Raw genomic sequence first — 7,655 nt, 5'->3', positions numbered from 1 at the left:
TGTCAAAGCCTTAAAGTAATTACAAACAAAAATTAAAACGCCCTGTTCACGACGATGTTCCAAAAAGAATGAACTTTTTATGCAAGGTAATGTTCGACAAAGCTCACCCAGGTCTTCATTGTCCCAGCTTAACCAGCAACGCTTTCAGCTTTCCGTTCATTAACACTCGGGGTTCAGTATTCTTGGGCAAAAGCAGTTTTTGGAGCAGTATCAACGGCTGCGGAAGTGCGATCACGAAGGCTTTCACTGAGTGGAACACGTTCTCATGGTTTTCGGCCGTAAATCACAGTCTTCTCAGCTGTTGCGTATATGTGATGGACCGACGAAGTGGGCCTGTCTGGCACCTCTGCCTGCGGTATGAACAGACAAAAAAGAAATTAACTCACCAAGCTTGTGGAATTCTTCATATCGTTGGTGTGCTGATCGTTTATCAATATTGGTCTGACAATATGTAGATTTTGTGCCTCGACTTACATAAATCATATACATCAGAAGCATCAAACTTTTTAACGGAAATCCCACACAAGAGAATGCACAAAATTAATATTGAAACCTTTCGTACCTGGTTGGTCAAGAGGTACTTCGCTCCAGCTTGCTTCAGGTGTCGCTCAATGTGAGGAGGTACAGCGTTTTCCGTGCATATCCGAAAAGGTGTTGACTGCATTGATCCCGACGTCCACGAGAGCAGACACTTGCCTTTGGAACCTCAACTCGGACTCAGAACCAAGCTGGATATAAAGAACATTCGGTATAGGAACTCGAACCGAAGCTGTGATGCAGATTCAATCCTGCGTCGAGTGTAACATCTTTCTCACTAGCCAAACGTGAAGCATACCTTGTGAAGATTTGTCGTTTTAGAGTAATCCAGATGAAACAGCAGCGACGACGAGTTCCGATCCGAAACCATGCACGACAGCCGCGCGCGGCCACAATCGCGATACGCGATACCTCCAAAAGCGAAGTGTCGGCGGTGAAGGCAGTGATGGCGCCAAGGAGTCTGGTCACGTGAGGTTACATCTCCATAGTTTCGGAATTCGTTGAACTAAAAAGGTTGGGTTCACACCTCCTCTTATTGTGCCTCCTCTCTCACTCGTGTCGGACCCTCCCTTCATATTTTCCTTTCTAAGTTCTCTTTCTGGGAGGAAACAAAAGTAAACAATCCTTTCGATCGTGTAAAGGTTACCCGTTCTTGTCCAACGTTACGTTTTAGAGGTTACAACACAAGAGTCGTAGCGTAACCACTAAACGTGATCCTAGACAAAAAAAGAATCGCCGCTTTAACCTCTAAGGCAACGGAAAATGTATGAAACCTTTAAAAACGACTTCGTAACTCCTAAAATAGAAGTTTCATCCGTCTATAGGTAGCCATAGACGGTACGCCGTTAAGAGTGTAGCGCGGCGCTGCCGGTAACTCTTCCCGGCGAAAACAATAACTAAATTAGTTGATAAGTGGCATAATAACCCAACCACGAAGCGGTTTGGGAAACATGGCTAACGAAAGACACCTACTCAGAAACTAGTATACCGTTTCGAACGTAGTCGGTACAAAACGAAACGTCACGATGATGTCACATCCGGTAAGCCGACTACGCCCGGTTTAACCAATGAGGTAGAGGGGCTTTGAGTGATAAAGCGGGGTTCCGGTCTGCACTCGAAAGTGACCCCCATAAGGGGGCTGCAATTGTACGCAAATTTGACTGCTCGTCACATGACCAAACCAAATACGTGGCGTCACAGGAAAGATGGCAGCGCCCATGCAGCGGCTGGCCCCAGCTGGGCCGGAGCTTGTCGGATGCTTTGTTGGTTGTCGTTCGTCTCGGCGAGTTGATTTCAGACGCGGAAGCCGTCATATGAGGCCGGTCGAAGCGACTTCAGAGTTCAGCGTGGTGTCTGACGTAGGTATAACGTGAAAACAAGGAAGAACGGTGTGCATTTCGCTGGTGACCGACGGGGATAATACCACGGAAGAATCTGCCCTACGTTGCTCGGACCTAAGATTGATTCGGATACCACTAGGATAAATATTAAGGCGACGTTTTTGTGCTCTGGTTGACCATCGGAATTTTTGAGGTCTGCAGTGAAGCGTGTGCAATCTATCTGGACACACAGTTTAGCGACGGAAATTGCGTGAGTCGTGCTTGGCAGTGTGCAATCGTGGTGCCGCTTCGTTCAAATGACTGAAAACTCACTTTGGTTGTGCGCCGCACCGGAGACCTGCGTTGAAGCTGGTAGTTGCCGTGCCGTGCTAAATAATGCTGTGCTGCTTCCCAAATTGTTCCGGCGTAGACGTTCACTTTCACGGAGCACAGGTGTGTCGGCGTACCGAAGAGCTGCCTTCAAGCTGGTAGTTCCTGTGCCATGCTTTAGGTGAAGCTGTGCTGCTTCCCAAATTGTTCCGGCGTAAACGTGCACTTTCACGGAGCACAAGTGTTGCAGTTGATATTGATTCCGCTGGCCTGTCGCACGCTTCTTTGACACAAAAGTTTCATCAACACTCGTTACGCGAATTGCAAGCCGTACGGACATTTCATTCCGCGTATTACCTACCCAGTCCACATGTTCACGCCGCTTTGCGACAACAGTCTGCAGCGGCTCATTACCAGAATAGTGGTCCCACATCCATTTCAGTTCAGTTCGCCCACGGCAGTCGCCAAACCCCGAGGGAGAGAATTTATTCGGACAGAATGCCACTAAAGCAATGCAGCTTCTTTAGTGGTCAGGGTAGTCCCTCTTCTGTCAGTCTTGTTATATTGTCACGGGTGCTTGCTCCAGTCCTATCTTCTATCAATATTTACTATTTTTGAAAGTTCCAGGCCATGCTCAGCTGTCATCGCATGTTCTGGTGGAGATGCTGGGTACTTTACCCATAACCCTTCACTCTGTGCACCTTGGCGGCTCCTCAGCCGAGTTCCCCGATAACGGGACACTGGTGGCGGACTATCCCGCGTCTTAAACCCTTGGCGAGCCGTGGATTAGTAACTATCCCGAGCCCGGCAGAAAGACTGCAAGACGAGCAAGTACCATAAGAACGAACCTCGAAAATACACCACGAAGAACCTGAAATTCGAGTCGGTCGCTGCTACCAGCAGGAACCACCGGAATTCGGTCTTTTGCGAGAAAAATCCGAAGCTGACTAAGCCAACAATAACAAACTTGTAGCAGTGAACCGCGTCCACTCCCATCATTGTTTGTATGCCTGTCGCACCTCACACTCCGACGCCCTTTCACGCATGGTGTATGAAGATGTCGTGGGCTGGATTGAACAATGTGACCGTGTTTCCCGCCACAGTGGGTGGACAGACAACCAGCTCCAGCAGAACCTATACTTCTCGTGGAAGAAACTGTCAGGCACCTGTTTGAGAACCACAAATCCTCCTCAACGTCATGGGAAGTTTGCAAGATCAAGCTGAAGTGCATGTTCAGAAGCCAACATTGACGAGAGAGAGCCGAATTCCTGATTCTGTCCAGGACACGACCCCAACAAGAGCGTCGCTGCCTTCGTGGAGGATGTTTTGCGCCTAATCGAGCACCTACGCCAACCCTGGTGCTACAGAAGACGAGAAGATAAGAATCCGAAGCCCCTCAGGTTAGGGACAGCACCTTTGGCAGCCTTCTCCGCAACTCCACGACAACAGTCGAAGGGTTCGTATCACCGAGACTTCCAACATTGAATGTACACTGCAGGCCGAGCCTGTCACTATCAACAACTCCCAGGCGTCTCGTCACTCGAGTCATCCAGCTGCAACTTCGACGCCAGACTCCCAGGCATCCGTAACATCATCCACATTGTTGTACGGGAGGAGATCAGGAAGCTACTTTCTGCCATCAGTTGCTTAGCCTTTATTTTGATTGCTGAGATTGTTTCGGAACAAGTTCGACAGGCATTTCAACTGAAAACTTCTTCAAGCAAAGAGGCATCTGACGAACCGAGGGCGACTTATACCACAAAGTCACGACATCCCACCACCGGCTACCAGTTAATATTCAATGGCAATTCAACAAGACACCCCAACGCCGAAGCATTCCCAACATCGGAAAGAACGAGTGCAGGTTCTTGCTGAACAATGTACACCGAGGAAGACGGGGGTGCTGCGAATGGTCGATCGAACACCACTCTGCTGCCACTGCATGAGGCCAACCACGTCTACTGGAGGTGCCGGTACCAATGAATTGGCCTGCAAGAGTTTGTGCCGAACGACCTTAGACCACGTCTCGAGGAGCGTCCCCGGGACATGGAGGATTATCTTCGGTGACCTTTGCCCCTGGTGCTGACATTACCCCGAAGCTCCTAATCCCGATTACCTCGACAGGAGGTAAGCACGACAAAGCTGGTGAGCGGCAATGCAAGGACAGTTGATTTGGTCTTGGTTGTTGTCCAAGGACAATACCTAATAATTTGCCGACGCCATTTATCTGTGTCCATGCAATGAAGCACACAATTCCCAACTTTGACGGAGAATACCGCTGAGTGACTTGAAGAAATAGATTGGTTGGTTGTTCTCAAAAGTGGACACCAAGCATCACCCGACTTCACTTTGCCACACGAGGCTTACACAAGTTGCAGTGGTCGCGGGATGCAGAATAAAATCTTCATTACGAAATGGAAGTGAAATGGCTTGGATAGCAAACAAACACTGTTGCCTGTTGCCAGCCATCAAGTCAACACTACAGCAAAAGGCACAGCCACGTAAGCACTACATGCCCGAGCTTGCTGCATTGACGCAGAGAACTACCAGGAAAATTTGCGGATTAGAAGCGAGCTCGCCAGCTTCAGTGCATCAAATGTCAGTGGCCGCACACGGCGTATGATTACAAGACGGCATCTGTCGGTCAAAGCTGACACTCGACCAAACTGAACTCCGACGTGCCAGGAGCGTCATCCGACAACAAGGAGCGCAGGTACTAGACTGGACGCCTGACACAAGACTGTCGCAGAAAAACTCGTTATGGAACCATTTTCTAAGAATCAATAATTATGTTTTTAAGTGAAAATAAAGATATTTGATACACTTACCAGATAAACATATTTCCGCTCGCCTTTACGCCTTCAGAGTCTCTACACAAAGAATCATATTCACGGCACGTGCTGGATGGACCCTTTAAGGACACTCGCAACTCTGAGCCCTCAATAATAATTAATGGAACATACCAGACTGGCAGACTGGTTGCATTGGGATGCACTCGGTCCACCTCTCCTGAACATGTGGCGGATCCGAAAACCAATTCCAGTGATGTGAAAATGTTGTTTATTAATTTATTCTCTCCAAGGGCCTCTGTAGGCATTGCAGAGAGGATACTTAAACCTACACACGTGATAACATCAAAGCACACAGATATTAATGAGCACAAACCAGGCCCAGCTACCGAAAATAAATATTACACTAGTAAGAAATAATTATTGCTGCAACTTGTTGAGTGCAAAAACAAACACACCTCTGAGCATCTAGTTTAATAGTATGGATGCATTGTTGTATAGCAGGACACTTCCTATACGTATGACACACTGGACCCTTTGCAGAACCCCATCAAGCAACACAACTGTCACCATTTTTTATTCGGCGTAAAGCTCACGAATGGTCCCCAGTCCACGTCAAATGCTAATGCAGCATTCCGGTCCAATAGGCGCTGAACCGAGTTCACAGTGATGGCGGACATAATATTCTTGTCGAACAAATGCGCAATGTATGAAAGCCTGGGGTAATTAGAGTAGTAGCTACTGTAATTTGTTTCATCACAATTTGGCAAACGGCAAAGGCTACAGTCTCGGTGAGCCAATTTGCACGTTGGAGAGAGGCACATGACAACATGTCATTCAGAGTGCTCGTTTGCACAGATTTGTCACACACCTTCGCTCTGTGTCTCTGATTGGCTCGAGGGGGCTGTGGCGGTTTCCTTTTTCTAAGTTACAATGATACGAAGTATAGGCAGCCCACACTTTTCAAAAAAGTCTATTGAAAAGACCGAAAAGAATGGTCAACATTTTTCAACAAGACTGCTCTTCAGGCAAGGGATGAACACAAATGTGAATATTCTTATCCAAGTAATTAGAACAAGTAAATAATTGACCGACTAGTGCAATACGCTCTTGATGAAAAAAAAAGTATTGCTGCAATAAATTTTACAAAAGAGAAAAAGGTGCAGTTAATCTATGCATACACCAAAACAGTTGTTCTTATAGCAAGTCGGAAAGCTTTAAAGCAGGTACCTGCAACAATTTGTTAATCCCCACACTCAATAAAACGTCATCCTCGTAGCTGGAAATGAGTGTTCACTTCGGACTCACAAAAAAAGGTAGAAAAGCGATCTAATGTAGACTCGTCGATTAGCACAAGAGGTTAAAGATCGCAGGAGTTTCCTCGCTAAAAGTTGCTATGGTTATTCGCTGACGCAGGGCTGAAACAACTTCCCCTAGGCGCTAACGCGACGTATACCTTTCGCTTCGATTCTCAGACATTCCAACGTTCAAACGAAGCTAGAAAAGTGAGAATATTTTATGCCTGAAGTTATATCGTAAAATTGTTGATATGTGCAAAACCTAACGGTCGCAGGAGCTTCCTCGCTAAAAATTGCTGTGATTATGCAGTTACCTAGGGCTGAAACAAATTCCCCTAGGCCCTACATCCGACGCATACATTTCGCGTCAATTTTCAGACATTCCAATGTTCAAACAAAGCTAAGAGAATGCGAAAAGTTTATGTTGAAATCACTCAAAGTTCTATCGGCCCTCGAAGAGATCCTGAATCCGAGCACCGGTACGGCGATACGGCTGATGCTGTCTCACAGGTGTTAATACCCAGATGATCCAAAGCGATCTTGCGCGAAAGGGGTATAAAGTCTCATTCCTTCATATTTTCACATTATACCTGCGTCAGCGAGCACGGAAAAGCCCGAAGTCGTCGGAATGCCGCTGCACACCACTGCTACCGCGTACCAAACAAACTCGCATCCGCCAGCTCTGGGCGCTGCCATCTTACCTGTGACGTCACGGCGCTTGTGAGGTCACCGTGACGAGTAGTCACTTCTGCGTAAAACATGGCGGCCACCGGGCGGGTGCCAGTTCCGAACTTCCGGTTTATCACTCTAAGCCCCTCTACCTCGTTGGGTCTAACCGACACCGCGTGCATTTTCGTAGGGAAAAAACATCGCTCTTGCATCCACCCAATCAGGCATAAAATCGTCATTTCCGTGTACTTTTAAAAGGAACACGTACAATGTCGAACCTATAGCCATCCAGATCAACCAACATACTTAACGTGGGACGCTAGGCTCAGTCCAGTCCCGCTACCGCTCGCTACAAACCCCACCACCCACACAGCGTCAACAGCGCTTCTGAAGGCGTGTACTTACGACAGTTGTTTGCTGATAACTGGATCGGTTGAGGAGATATTCGTCTAAACACCTCGGTGAGCGATAAACGACTGGCACTCATTAAAATACACGAGCTCGACGAGCTGCTCTTGTTGATCACTCCGCGGACGCCGGCAGCCATGTTTGTTATCGTTTGAAACCGAAGCGGAAAGTCATTCTCGGGATATTTTTCAAAACAATATAATGACTCTTTCTAGATTATTTGTTTCTCAAACCTAAAAGTGCAGTCGATTAAAATACCATTACGGCACAGAAAGACAATTATAGAACCAACATTTCAGATAAAT

The 7,655-nt window shown here is 47.3% G+C and overlaps 1 long non-coding RNA gene across 1 annotated transcript; it reads right to left on the bottom strand.

The window, feature by feature from the left end:
* Positions 1-278: 278 nt before the first annotated feature.
* Positions 279-924, bottom strand: LOC120844488. Its single transcript, XR_005716410.2, has 3 exons — positions 836-924; positions 563-728; positions 279-350 (listed from the first exon to the last, which is right to left on the bottom strand). It is a non-coding gene; the product is annotated as an uncharacterized LOC120844488 (long non-coding RNA).
* Positions 925-7,655: the final 6,731 nt, after the last annotated feature.

Source organism: Ixodes scapularis, unplaced genomic scaffold (genome assembly GCF_016920785.2).
Source record: "Ixodes scapularis isolate PalLabHiFi unplaced genomic scaffold, ASM1692078v2 PGA_scaffold0__279_contigs__length_252992795, whole genome shotgun sequence".
NCBI classification, from domain to species: domain Eukaryota; kingdom Metazoa; phylum Arthropoda; class Arachnida; order Ixodida; family Ixodidae; genus Ixodes; species Ixodes scapularis.
The sequence above is the reverse complement of the archived record's forward strand: the minus strand, read 5'-3'. Positions and strand labels throughout refer to the sequence as shown.